We start from the raw sequence: 15,413 nt of genomic DNA on the forward strand, positions 1-15,413 counted from the left end.
ACGGAGGAGCCTTCTGCTAGCAGCTGGGCAACTTCATAAGCTGTAGCTGAAGAACTGAGGTCAGAGGATCATTACATTGGTGTAATGGAGCCTGAGGGGCTTATTCTAACTTAATATTCTTAAGACCTCGTCATTTCGGTAGAACGTCAGACAGCGAGATGTTAAAGATTACTTTCCCCAAAGTCTATGATTTGAAAAACGCTATTGAGGTGGATTAATTAAAAGCCTATGAGACTTAAGGAAGTCCTCTGCAGCTGTAAAGCAGTAGATGACTTTGGATTGCTCTTTTAGCCTACATGCTGTTCCCTTCTGTATCACCATGATGGCTCTGTGGGAGAGTTTAGCTTCATAAATTTTGACTGCTTCTCCTTGAGACGCTTTGTGTGTGAACACAGATAACTTATCTGTAGGGAACAAGACGATTGGTTACAGTACAGCTAGCAACAGGAAAGACATTGCTCTGTGGCGTTAAATGTTGTTTCATAGTAGTGCTGTAGCCTTAGGTTCCCAAACAAGGCCTGGCTGGCACAGCAAAATGTGTCGGTACAGTGAACTTGTGCCTGGCGTGGGATGCCTGTGCTGCTTTAGGCGAAGAAGATAGCAAGGAAATTACAGTACACAACAGACTCCACTGTGCATTTATGGAGACCTCAGAATTTTTGTGCTTGGGCTGAAGCTTAGGCTGCAGCTTAGCCTAGCAGTGGTGCTATGACTTTTGCCTAACATTAGCTGTATTACAGTTTACGTTACCCAAATTATGATCTCATCTTATTTGCAGTGTAGGAGTACCCAAAACTACAGTACTGTTTTTTACATCCAGTGTAAAAATGTTTATATCCGATGCTGATTACCATTTCAGCCAAACACAGCTTTGGGAAGATGAAAAGATTGGTTGGTGTGTTTGTGGATTGAAAAAGCATTTTAGTTACCCTTTCTGTGGATGTTCAAAAGAACTTTTAAATGGCATACATATCTCATGTCTCTTAGAAAAGGTGGTGTTACACTGGGCACTGGGGATGGCTATGGTCGGTTGACACAGGCTTATTCTAACAGGGCAAACTTGTCTCTTCAGATTTCTGCCAGAGCTGTAGGAAATAAAGTCAGCAGATCATCAGTGGATTAACAGGTAAGGAAGCAGCGAAGCTGCAGTTCAGGAAGCAATTGCCAGGTATAAGGAAGAGGTGTATGGGAAGGCTACAGCATTGATGTGGGAAAAGGCTAGCTGGCTAATCAAGCCTATTTTAGAAGAGAAACCTCAGCTGTGATGTTAGAGTACCATTCTGCAAAAGCCAGAAATACTGTGTTGTGTTTCCTTGGGCCTGCCTTCACTCTTTAACAAAATGATTAAAAAAAAAAATAAATAAATCCAGTGAAGCTTGATTTCCTGTGGCTCTTGAGGGCTTTGCCGACTCCCTGATGCCTGACAGGGATGAAATGCTTCAGGCTTTGATTGGGGCACTGATTAGGATCCATCTCCAATCTGGGCCCTATTTCTGCAGGACTTTAAAGAACTAAGCAATTTTGAGACACTTTCCTTCAAAAGCTGGAGCTTAAAAGATCACTTTGAGTGGTGAGGAGGAGTATGACCTGATTGACAATGTCAATGTAAGCCTTTTTCTTCTTTCAGGAAATTTAAAATATTGTGGCCACAGAAAATGAGCTCCTGTCTGTCTCATCAACTATTACACCACAAAGCTATTCAACAGCTTCTGACAAGCCTAATTTTGAAATTAGAATCATAGAATCATAGAATGGTTAGGGTTGGAAGGGACCTTCAAAGGTCATCTAGTGCAACCCCCCTGCAAGGAGCAGGGACATCCCCAACTAGATCAGGTTGCTCAGAGCCTCATCCAGCCTGGCCTTGAACATTTCCAGGAATGGGGCCTCCACCACCTTTCTGGGCAACCTGTTCCAGTGTTTTACAACTCGCATCGTAAAAAATTTTTTCCTAATTTCTAATCTAAATCTACCCCCCTCTATTTTAAAACCATTACCTCTCGTCCTATCACAACAGGCCCTACTAAACAGCCTTTCCCCATCTTTCTTGTAGGCCCCCTTGAGGTACAGGTCTCCCCGGAGCCTCCTCTTCTCCAGGCTGAACAGCCCCAACTCTCTCAGCCTGTCCTCATAAGAGAGGTGCTCCAGCCCTTTTATCATCTTTGTGGCCCTCCTCTGGACCTTCTCCAACTGGTCCATGTCCTTCTTGTGCTGGGGGCTCCAGAACTGGACACAGTACTCCAGGTGGGGTCTCACCAGGGCAGAGTAGAGGGGGAGAATCACCTCCCTCGACCTGCTGGCCACGCTTCTCTTGATGCAGCCCAGGATGTGGTTGGCCTTCTGGGCCGCAAGGGCGCATTGCCTGCTCATGTTAAGCTTCTCATCTGCCAGCACTCCCAAGTCCTTCTCCTCAGGGCTGCTCTCAATCCATTCTCCGCCCAGCCTGTATTTGTGCCTGGGATTGCCATGACCCAGGTGCAGGACCTTGCACTTGGCCTGGTTGAACTTCATGAGGTTGGCACGGGCCCACCTCTCCAGCCTGTCAAGGTCCCTCTGGATGGCATCCCTCCCTTCCAGCGTGTCGACGGCACCACACAACTTGGTGTCGTCGGCAAACTTGCTGAGGGTGCACTCTATCCCACTGTCCATGTCGCCGACAAAGATGTTGAGCAGGGCTGGGCCCAGCATGGACCCCTGAGGGACGCCACTCGTGACCGGTCTCCACATGGACATTGAGCCGTTGACCACCACTCTCTGAGTGCGGCCATCCAGCCAACTCCTTATCCACCAAGTGGTCCGTCCATCAAACCCATGTCTCTCTAGTTTAGAGAGAAGGATGTCGTGCGGGACAGTGTCAAAAGCTTTGCACAAGTCCAGGTAGATGATGTCAGTTGCTTGTCCCTTGTCCACTGATGCCGTCACCCCGTCCTAGAAGGCCACCAAGTTGGTCAGGCACGATCTGCCCTTGGTGAAGCCATGTTGGCTGTCACCAACCACCTCCTTGCTCTCCATGTGCCTTAGCATGGTTTCCAGGAGAATCTGCTCCATGACCTTGCCAGGCACAGAGGTGAGGCTGACCGGCCTGTAGTTGTCCAGCTCTTCCTTGTTCCCCTTTTTAAAAATTGGCGTTATGTTCCCTCTCTTCCAGTCATCGGGGACCTCACCAGACTGCCACGACTTCTCAAATACGATGGCCAGTGGCTTGGCAACTTCATCCGCCAGTTCCCTCAGGACCCGCGGATGGATTTCATCAGGACCCATGGACTAGTGCACCTTCAGGTTGTGGACCTGTTCCTGGTCTCATAGTTACTTCCCTCACCACCTCAGGTGTAAGAATTTCTGGCAGGTGTAGGAAATTATAAGTGGAGAAATCGAATTGCCTTCCAGCCTTTTGTTTGTTTATTAACAGGGTTGTTGCTCTTTGAATGGATTTCTGTGATGCTAGTAAAACTGCTGGCAGTCCAATGCCAGCCTTTCACTAGGGAAGGGCCCTTCCGGCAGACTATTAGTGACATCACCATCTTTCCCATCCTCAAGTCTAGGCAGAGGTTATTTGGGAATGATACTTGACTGAACATCCTGCTCTGGGTAGCGGTGATGTGAGGGAAGACCTCGTTCATTCTGTTCACAAGACACATCTATTTCATTGCTATGCTATATCTCTCTCCATCTGATTTTATCGTAGGTGTGATCTGCTTAAGTTTGCATTGCAGCTCCTCCTGTTAAAAAGGAGGTGACTGTGAAACAGCAGTCTGTGCCTCTTAAATGTGGCATTTCTCTCCCAAGGACCTGAAATACCTACAGTTTGGTACAGGGCGCTCGCTCTGCTGATCAGTTGGAAGAGGCGGCTGTGTTCCTGTTTGACTTGTTACTGCAAAAATAAACGCAGACATTTGTCTAAAAAATGGGCAGAATCTCTCTGCAATGGGAGGCAGGTTATGGAAGAGAAACCCAGATAAATGAGGAAGGAAAACAGTTGTGTGGCATGAGGGGGAACTCAATCTTACTAAGCCAGACAAATTCACTCAGAAGCAGCAGAGGTGGGAGAAATTCTAAAGGCAAGCTCGCACCTTTTCGTTATGACTTGTGTGGAAATCACGTGGGCCTTGTAGAGGATCTAAGGTTCCCTGATAAACAGGGGAAGAGACTGAATGTAAGCATTTCTGTTTCTTTTGAGAAACCTCATTGAATGTCCTTGCTGTAGGACACTGATAACAGGAAGTGCAGAACCAGAGCTAAGTTTCTGGCCTCTTTGTGTTTGGCTGAAGGCAGCTGGAAAGTATTTGTCCTTCAAAGTAGGCTGCGTTTTTGTTCTCACTATCTGAAGCATTTAACACTATCAGAAACTTGCATTTCTTACAGAAGTAAAAGTGGGAGAAGGAACAAAAAACTATGGCAGTAATTTGCCTTTCCTAAGTGTCTGAGGGATAGGTGGGAGAGAGAAGGGTGCTCAGAGCCTTACGTTTTGACTCTGCCCGTGAGAGAGATGTGGGCTCGCCTGACATCAGGATCCAGTGCTGTTTCCCTCTAGGACTCAGGGCTGTTTAGATATGGGATTTTGTTTTGTCCTTTTGGAAGCATTTGATTTGACTGTTGTAAACATTTACAAGTGTTTGAAACAGTAAGTTTACTGAATTACAACGATTGCATGCCATAGTTGTCTGCAGACTAATGGCAGACTTTGCAGCAGATGCAGCTGGTGAAATAGGGAGACCCCTATCCTACTAGGGGAACAGCAAGCAGAATGGCTAGCTCATACAAGGGTGCTTAGCCAAAAAACCGCCCGGTAGCTTTCACCTGTCCTTATAGACTGAGTATCACAGTCTCCTGCCCTTGCAAGCGTTTGAAGACTATTAATATAAGCACAGCTACGTGGTGAATACAGAAGGAAGAACAGGATGTTTATTATTCTTCAGGGGTGGACTTTTGCTGCAATGCACTGTCAAGAAGGTGGGATACTCTGAAGGAAGTGGTGGGAACTCAGGTGCACCCTATGGACAGGGTGCAGAAACAGCCTCTGTGTCTAAGCTGCTGCAGGTATTTGGCCAGCAGGTCTTTCTCCTCTGTCCTACCTATTTTTAGAATCATAGAATCATAGAATGGTTAGAGGTGGAAGGGACCTTCAAAGGTCATCTAGTGCAACCCCCCTGCAAGGAGCAGGGACATCCCCAACTAGATCAGGTTGCTCAGAGCCTCATCCAGCCTGGCCTTGAACGTTTCCAGGGATGGGGCTTCCACCACCTCTCTGGGCAACCTGTTCCAGTGTTCCACCACCCTCAGTGTAAAATTTTTTTTCCTAATATCCAATCTAAATCTACCCCCCTCTATTTTAAAACCATTACGCCTTGTCCTATCGCAACAGGCCCTACTGAACAGCCTCTCCCCATCTTTCTTGTAGGCCCCCTTGAGGTACTGGAAGGCTGCTATAAGGTCTCCCCGGAGCCTCCTCTTCTCCAGGCTGAACAGCCCCAACTCTCTCAGCCTGTCCTCACAGGAGAGGTGCTCCAGCCCTTTTATCATCTTCGTGGCCCTCCTCTGGACCTTCTCCAACTGGTCCATGTCCTTCTTGTGTTGGGGGCTCCAGAACTGGACACAGTACTCCAGGTGGGGTCTCACCAGGGCAGAGTAGAGGGGGAGAATCACCTCCCTCGACTTGCTGGCCACGCTTCTCTTGATGCAGCCCAGGATGCAGTTGGCCTTCTGGGCCGCAAGGGCGCATTGCCGGCTCATGTTGAGCAGGTTTTATTTTTTATTAGGTTTATTATTTTATTATTTTTATTTTATTAGGTTTCTTATTTTTTTTGTGGGTTTTTTTTTGTGGTTTTTGGTTTGTTTTGTTTTTTTTTTTTAATTAGGTTTATTATTTTATTATTTTTTATTAGGTTTGGTCTGGTCTGGTCTGGAAATCCATATGCAGGTATGCTTTAGTCCACACAGAGTGCAGCTGCCCATGGTTTCACCTAGGGCGATTTGCTTTAGGCTTCCTTAGGGCAATCTTTTTGCTTTGGGGAATAGGGAGGAAGTAAAACCTACCTCAGCTCCATCAGTACCCGCAGATTTACGTGGTGAAATGCATGCAAAAAAAAAGCCATAACTGCATGCAACTGCAGTGGTTGCTGCATCTTCACTACAGAATTAGCTCAGTTTAACGATTTCTTACTGTAGCCAAAAGTACATTAGAGAGACACGATTTAGGTCACAAAACTAGAACACTTTAAAAATGCCAGATTTCCAATGGCTGGATTGGGTAAGCACATGGTTATCCTGTCCTTGCATACGTGCAGCCTAGGGGTGAAAGTGGTGTGTAATCACAAGAGTTATGATGGCACCATCATCACCCTTTTTTAGGTATGCAATGAGCTTGTACTTACAGCCTCTATCCCACAATTCCTAACTTTGGGCTGTTTGACTTTTAAATAATTTTGTTTTGAAAGGTAATTTGGATATGAACTTTCCAAAGTGCATTTAACTCGCAAGAGTAAAAGAAACTCAGATTAAGCATTTTGCTGGCTTCTTTATGACTGGGATTTGAACTGGGAACTCCATTTGATGCAGTAACCATTACTACTTAAGCTCCAAGGCTTAGTGATACTTAACCAGCAGCTGGAGGAAGTTTTTCATTAAAGAAGGCTGAGCAGATGTCAGACCTAGGCTTTAGAGGTTTTCATGTGCTGTAAGGTCTCAGCATGGGATAGGGAACTTTTTTTTTCAGTTCGTATGCTGGTTCTGGTTACGTTAGGGTGGGGAGTGTGTTTGGTTTTGTTTTTTTCCCCTCCTGATGCCTGCAGTTGGTGAAACTCCTGCCCCACATAGGGCTTTGGAGGAAGAGATGCGAAGATAAAAAATACTCTGTATTTCCTACTCAAACTGCTTGACTGACTCTCTTGCTTCCAGCCCCCTGAGTTGGGAAGGTTCCTGCTCCATGCATATTCCCTGCCCAGGAGAGAAATGCCCCATGATTCATGTGCCACATTTCTGGGAAAAGGAGGAGCAGTTGGAAGTAGCTTACTGTCTATCTCACCCTGCTTCATTTGCTCTATCAAAATTCAGGTAAGCTCAGGGCTTCTGGGAATTTTGGCTGCCTGTCAAAACAAAATTGAGGCATAGAAAAACAACAGCTTTTAATACTCAGTCCAGTGCAGATTTAGGACAAAAAATTCCAATGTTTGTATGAAACCAAAAATAAACACGAAAGCAATTTCCCCCATAAAGCTCACTTTGGCAGCATTGGTATTTTTATGTCAAAAGGCTGAAGGAGAAGCTGGTGGAAGTCTGCCACAGGCAGGGAGGGAGGGGAAGGCAAAGGCAGAGAAGCATGCTTTGCCAGAGGTTTTGCAGTTACTTGCTGTCAGTGTTGATGCTTAGATATCAGCTCCAGGTGCCTTGGGGAAGGCGATACTCAGTACTGGCTCCTTTCCCTGTCTCCCTTTCTACTCCTTCTCTCCCTGTTCTCTGCAGCCCTGCTGTGCTTTGTTCCTCCTTCTGCAGTCTGCGCTCTTGCCTCTTGTCATCTCCCCACACTGCCATTCCTTCCTCTCTCTCCTTCCTGCCCTGCTCCTTGCATCCCTACTGAGTTTTCAGCAGGTGACCTTGTTCCTCCCAGCATGGCATCAGAGGCTGTGATTCTCTGGCGCTGGGCTCAGCTCTTTGCTGCAGGCTCCTCCTCACCCCTGCACTGTGACAGCAATGCTGGTGGCGTGGCCGTATGGTGAACCCGTGCAGGGAGACGGAAGGGCTGTTGCTGGTCTGATTCACTGGGCTGTCACGCAAACAGCACATGCAGCCTCACTAGCAGACTGCTGGGGGTGATGCGAAGAGCAGCCAGGGCTTGCTTGCAGTGACACTACCTCTGAAATCAGGTTTTTATCTTTGTTTCTGTCCTGCCAGGGAGGCGTGAAGAACACAGACATGAGTGAAGTGATCTTACTGTTCTCAGTTCTTGCTCTGGTGGCACCGATGTTCAGGAGAGACAGATATGGAGAAGGCTGTGCTCATCTCTTCTGCATGGGGCTGGTCCCCAGCATGGAAGAGGAACTGAGCTGGAACACTAACACATCCCTCTGCAGACACACAGGCCACAGGCACGCACTGGTTTGACAACCCTACCAAATTTCAAGGCCCAGCTCCAAAGTATTGTGTCACAAAAATTTAACAAAGTAATTGGAAACTTTGTTTTAAACAGGCAAAATTATATACATCCCCAGAGCCTTGTTTTCAGAAATGCCTGACCATTTCTAGATGAACTATTTTAGAACATAATGACTTACCCTGAAGCAGACCTCCAGCATCGAAAACTTCAACTCAACTGTTTAATGCTTGGTAAGTAAAATTATAACCAGCTGAAAACAGATCTGTGTATTAGAAAGTGCCAAGCAGCCTTAATTTAGGAGCCACTTTTTGCAGAGACACTTCAGATTGCTAGAAAAGAAAGGCGAGCCCAGCTGCCAACAAGTGCATCAGTTTGGACAGAGGGATGGAAAACTACATTTTTGCCTTTCATTTATTGTGCTTTGCTATCTCTATTCAGGATGCATACCTACATCTGTTTTTTCCTTGTCTTAAGGGGTAGTCGTATTAAATCTAGCAGAGTCACATGTTTTCATCCATCTTTTAACACTATAAAAGTAAGCGTTTACAGTATTGTCTTAGAAATTGTTTAGTTCAGTGACCTTTTCCAGCACTGACTAGCTGCCAAATAATCAGTGCTTGAAAGACTCAAGACTCTGGACCTGATTCTTCTTTCCTTTACACTGTTTTGTTTTTTTTTTCCTCTTGTCATCAACTGACTTCATTGGAGCTACTCATTCCCTACAGGCTTGGTCTGAGTAGAAATATATATACATATATATATTTTTTTCTGTGAAGTATGTATACATCTGAAATGAAACATCATATAGTAATATATTATATAATCATATAATGAAATATATATACATATCTATATTTCTGTATATATACAGAATATGTATACATATCTAGAGCGAAATTATATAGAATAGAAATGAAATCATAGTAACTGGTGGGTTTTGGTTTTACTTGACATTGTGCACACATGCTGAGATCACTAGTCTCCTGAAATGTACTTGTGAGCACCTTTTCCCTAAAGAATATCTCTGCAGGTGTTCTTTACAGTTTTGTGTGACTTTGTTTGCTGTTAGCTGTAAATTTCCCCATCTGTACCAGTTAGAGGACCAGACCAAGATCTTTGTTATAAGAACACCAAACCATTTCTTTTATTTTTGTAGGCAGTACAAAATACAATCCTGGTTTGAGGTCCAAGATCTGGCAGCTCAGGCGAAATGCATGCTCTAACCACTCATGGTTAGGCTTTATGCTGCAGCATTGAGTGGAAGCAGTGTCCTGTCCTACTATCAAGCTTAGTAACAGAGGTGACCAGTTTTGGAATGACTGTAGCAAATCATCACAGTTTTCCATGCTGTATGCCATGTGCTGCACATGTTTATATTTGACAGGTGAGAATGATACCACTAGCATTTTTATTTAAGTTTTTAAGCAAAATATTTCAAGGCTTTTTACAAAAAAAAAAAAAAAAGCAGAGAATGACTATCACTTTTGCATATGGATGCTCAGAGACTTCAGATGATTCACTTGGAGTCCCCACTATGGTTCTCAGACCCTACAGACTCTGGGAGTGTGTTGACCCTGAGTAAAAATCTTCATGTCCAAATCAATGTTGGATTGCTGGCCTGTGGTGGCAGGGAAGCACTGCTTGGTGAAGGCATGCTGAGGATGTGTAACCTGAAGGTAGTAATAGTCAGAAAGGTTATATTATCCCAAATATTAACTCAGTTGTGCCTTATGGCAAGGCTTAGACTGGTGCTGAATTAAAATGACAGCAAGGAATGAAATGGTGTAATTTTTCAGTCACCCTTCAGAGTGATTCCTTTTAAGTCCTCTTAGATAAACAGATTTGGTGATCTGCCATCTTCGCTTCTTCTCTGCCTTCGCTCCTGTCTTTTGTCTCCATCTGTTCACCACAAGCTGAACGCTTCTTGTTGTGACATCCTGCCAAACCACCAACCTCTTTCTTGAGGACCTTTTGCTGCCTGTTCTTCCCACCTACTCTGACCTTCACCAGGCTCCAGCCTTCTCCAGTCCCGTCATATACTTTCTTGTCTTTGCCTTGGCTGCTCTCTGCATCCTCATTCTACTTCACCAAATCTATGTGGTTTCTTACTAGATCAAGTGGTGTTCAGAGCTTTGCTGACTCCTTTTTATCTAGGTTGCAGAGGTAGCATTTGTGTGAAATGTGCCAGAGACTCGAACAAAGGTCCTCAACAGGCATTCTACCTCTGTCTTGAAACTGAACCTGGAGGTCTTTAAGATTAATGTAGAATCCTTTCCATAGCTCCCTTAACAAATGCTATTCATCTGACTAGGCTGCTGCCTCTCTGCTTTGAGTTTATTTGATTGCCATCCCCAGCTCACCTTTAATAAAACCCCAAGCTGACCTGGCTGCAGCTGGTGGGGTGTGATAGTGGTGACAAAATTAATTTACAGGAGCGGAAGTAAGCAGTGACAGGGACCCCTGCATAGAGATACCATTATTTTCCTCCCTCAGCCTAAGAAACAATAGAAAAAGAGAATGTTGCAGCTGGGCACTGCAGTATGTATCCACAGATGGTGCATTGCCTTGCATACTGCCTTCAATACTTTTTTATAAAAGCGTATTTTTGCACTCCTCTGATAGCTGATGTGGCCAGATCCCGGAGAGGAATGCTAGCCACTCATATTTCTACTACATGTGTTACTTCATTTGCCCGTCAATGTGGGATAAATCCAGCTTCTCTGACCAGTGTTCCACATGTCAGCTCTGTTTTAAAGATTTCTGTTGTTAAGAAAATGCTATTGCAATCCCTTCCAACATCACCCATGAGCTGACCCTTACAGGGTGGTCTAAATCCAGCTGAGTGCCAACTCACCTCCTAGGGACAGCTGCATCCCACTCCCTCTTCATTAGCTTTACAGTGAGATGTGCCCGTTGTAGTAATCAATGTTTGTGTTTGAAAAATATTAATTGCTGGGTATATATGAGATGCCATACATTATCAACCCTGTATTTTAATGAAGAGCTGTTTTCTGACAGCACAAGGGACTCTGTGGAATTTTAAAGATCTACAACTGCTGGGGAGTGAAGCCTGAAGCAAAATTCGGCAGCCTGCAAATTATTTATTACCTGGGAGCGAAAGAGCAGCAGGCTGGACTTTCACAAAATCATTGCAGCCTAGAGATGTGATCCTGCCTGCTCTCTTGCCCTTTGCCAGGTCTCCTCTGCCTAACTTTTAGCTAAGAGGGGTGGATACCCTGCCCTTGTTGGGGAGAACCTTTCTCTGATAAGTGTACCAGAGCCTCAAGACAAATATATGTCCTTAAAAGCTCTTCCCTTCAAAATTCTCATTTTATTTTGCTGGTTGTGAAAGCTGCTAACAAAAAATTATTTGATTTCATCTTGCAGAATAACTTCAGACCTTCTTCCCAAGAAGGGCGCAGCTGCAATTTGTGATTAAAGTATTCCAGCTCACCCTGACCTTGCTGAACCAGAGGTCCATGGAACTGCAGGAGGATGAGCGTTTGTGACTGACTCAAAGGATATATAATATCTGACTATAACCTTTGGGGTAAAATACATCTGTGTCACTTCAAGTGCTCAGGCCAGATCCCAAGTTTGTATTTGTTTCCTTCGGAAATAAAACTCAGGTCAGGTTCTTCCCAAAGCTATGCTTCAGCAGTGTTTATTGCAACATCAGGCTTTGGGACAGATGTTGTTAGTCTCATATTTGTTGAAGAGGTATCTATAGGAGATCTAAAGCAACTTTATTTCCCCAGAGTTCCGCTCTGAGCATGTCAGATGCAGAGCTTTCCAAGGAAGCTGCTGCTTTAAAATAGACCAGAATTCCTATCGTTCAGGTGACAGAACTCCTGTCGCTCCAGCCAGCAAGTCGGCTTTGCTTGGGGCCAGCTGAAGTGTCTCTATACCAATGCACGCAGCATGGGGAATAAACAGGAAGAGCTGGAGATGTGTGCACACGAGCAGGGCTACGACCTTGTTGGCATCACGGAGACGTGGTGGGACGACTCGTACAGCTGGAGCATCAGCATGGAGGGGTATAGGCTTTTTAGAAAGGACAGGAAGGGGAGACGAGGAGGGGGTGTTGCTCTCTACATCAGCAACTGGCTGGAGTGCGTGGAGCTCCGCCTGGGGATGGAGGAGGAACTGACAGAGCTTATGGGTCAAGATTAGAGGACAAGGACGGACAGGGGATGTTACGGTGGGGGTCTGTTACAGGCCGCCTGGCCAGGAGGACAGAGCAGATGAGGCGCTCTCTAGCCAGATAGGAGCAGCCTCATGGTCACAAGCCTCATGGTCATGAAGTCCTCACGGGGGACTTCAACCACCCTGACATCTGTTGGAGATGTCACAGGCACAGAGATGGAGATGAACACAGCAGGGCACAGGCAGTCCAGGAGGTTCCTGGATTGCGTGGACGATAACTTCCTCCTGCAGGCGATAGAGGAGCCGACAAGGAGGGGTGCCATGCTCGACCTTGTGCTCACCAACAGGGAGGGACTGGTGGGGGATGTGAAACTAAAGGACAGCCTTGGCTGCAGCGACCACAACACGGTGGAGTTCAAGATCCATGGGGCAGCGAGGAAACCACACGGCAAGCTCTCAGCCCTAGACTTCAAGAAGGCGGACTTCAGCCTCTTCAGGGACCTGATGGGCAAAGTGCCATGGAAGGTGGCCCTGGAGGGAAGAGGGGCCCAGGAAAGTTGGTCCACATTCAAGAAGCACCTCCTCCAAGCTCAGCAGAGGTGCATCCTGATGAAGAACAAGTGGGGCAAAAAGGCCAGGAGGGCTGCGTGGATGAGCAAGGAGCTCCTGGACCAACTGAAAGTGAAGAAGAAAGCCTATAGAGGGTGGCAGAGGAGACAGGTAGCCTGGGAGGACTACAAAGAGGCTGTGCGAGTGGCCAGGGATCGGGTGAGGAAGGCTAAGGCCCTGATGGAATTGAATCTGGCCAGGGATATAAAAAACAAGGAAAGCTTCTATAGGTATGTAGAGGACAAAAGAAAGTCCAAGGAGAATGTAGGCCCCCTCTGGAAGGAAACCGGTGTCCTGGTTACCCGGGACACAGAGAAGGCTGAGGTACTCAATGACTTTTTTGCCTCAGTCTCCACTGATAAGGGCTCTTGTCTCACCACCCAAGCTGTGGAAGGCACAAGCATGGACTGTGAGGATGAAGAACCGCCCACTGTACTTGAAGAGCAGGTTCAGGAACATCTGAGGAACTTGAAGGTGCACAAGTCCATGGGACCTGATGAAATCCATCCGCAGGTCCTGAGGGAACTGGTGGATGAAGTTGCCAAGCCACTGGCCATTGTATTTGAGAAGTCGTGGCAGTCTGGTGAGGTCCCTGATGACTGGAAGAGAGGGAACATAACCCCTGTTTTTAAAAAGGGGAACAAGGAAGAGCTGGACAACTACAGGCCGGTCAGCCTCACCTCTGTGCCTGGCAAGGTCATGGAGCAGATTCTCCTGGAAACCATGCTAAGGCACATGGAGAGCAAGGAGGTGGTTGGTGACAGCCAACATGGCTTCACCAAGGGCAGATCGTGCCTGACCAACTTGGTGGCCTTCTATGATGGGCTGACAGCATCAGTGGACAAGGGACGAGCAATGGATATCATCTACCTGGACTTGTGCAAAGCTTTTGACACTGTCCCGCACGACATCCTTCTCTCTAAACTAGATGGGTTTGATGGAGGGACCACTTGGTGGTTAAGGAGTTGGCTGCACGGCCGAACTCAGAGAGTGGCGGTCAATGGCTCGATGTCCAAGAGGAGACTGGTCACGAGTGGCGTCCCTCGGGGGTCCATGTTGGGCCAGGCCCTGCTCAACATCTTTGTCGGCGACATGGACAGTGGGATAGAGTGCACCCTCAGCAAGTTTGTCGATGACACCAAGCTGTGTGGTGCCGTCGACACACTGGAAGGGAGGGATGCCATCCAGAGGGACCTCGACAGGCTGGAGAGGTGGGCCCGTGCCTGGGTCATGGCAATCCCAGGCACAAATACAGGCTGGGTGGAGAATGGGTTAAGAGCAGCCCTGAGGAGAGGGACTTGGGAGTGATGGTAGATAAGAAGCTCCACATGAGCAGGCAATGCGCCCTCGAAGCCCAGAAGGCCAACCGCATCCTGGGCTGCATCAAGAGAAGCGTGGCCAGCAGGTCGAGGGAGGTGATTCTCCCCCTCTACTCTGCCCTGGTGAGACCCCACCTGGAGTACTGCATCCAGCTCTGGAGCCCCCAGCATAAGAAGGACATGGACCAGTTGGAGAAGGTCCAGAGGAGGGCCATGAAGATGATCACAGGTCTGGAGCACCTCTCCTGTGAGGACAGGCTGAGAGAGTTGGGGCTGTTCAGCCTGCAGAAGAGGAGGCTCCGGGGAGACCTTATAGCAGCCTTCCAGTACCTCAAGGGGGCCTACAAGAAAGATGGGGAGAGGCTGTTCAGTAGGGCCTGTTGTGATAGGACGAGGGGTAATGGTTTTAAAATAGAGGGAGGTGAATTTAGATTGGTTATTAGGAAAAAATTTTTTACAATGCGAGTTGTAGAACACTGGACCAGGTTGCCCAGAGAGGTGGTGGATGCCCCATTCCTGGAAACATTCAAGGCCAGGTTGGATGAGGCTCTGAGCAACCTGATCTAGTTGGGGATGTCCCTGCTCCTTGCAGGGGGGTTGGACTAGACAACCTTTGAAGGTTCCTTCCACCTCTAACCATTCTATGATTCTATGACATAATGAGGCTGAGGTGCAAATGCAGCGATAAGCAGCAGCTGGTATGTCTTATTTTGTTCTGTTTGTTTTTTGTGGTTTTTTTTTTTTAAATAATATGTTTTATGGAGGAGAATAGGGGAAGATCAGCAGCCAGCTTCTGGCTGGTGGAGCTGGGATGCGCAGCCTGCACAGAGGGTGAACGTGACTTAACGCCTACATCTGACAGGAACCAATTTAGACATTTTCTCCATCTCTGCAGAGGACTGCACTGCAGTATTAAACATCAGTGCCTGATTAGTTCCACCCTCCCCCTTCTCAAAGGAGGAGAGGAGGAACAAGCAGATGTTAATAGCTGGTGGCCAGCGCATTCACTGTAGCTTTATAAGCAATGAATTGAAGTCCTTGCCTGAAAATGTGTGTGTAGGTTGAGATATAAAACCAGGTCCCCCTTGCAGACCATATGCCTTGGGGTGAGGGAGCTGCTGTAAGCATTACCCCAACCAGAAACGCTGCTGAGGACCACAGGAACTCATCTCAGCCAAGCTTCATGGAGCTTAGCACATCCTCACAAACTGTTTGATTGAATCAGTGTTTACCAGCATCGGACTAAATTCTGT

This window comes from Chlamydotis macqueenii, chromosome 3 (genome assembly GCF_036417535.1).
Source record: "Chlamydotis macqueenii isolate bChlMac1 chromosome 3, bChlMac1.mat, whole genome shotgun sequence".
Lineage (NCBI taxonomy): Eukaryota > Metazoa > Chordata > Aves > Otidiformes > Otididae > Chlamydotis > Chlamydotis macqueenii.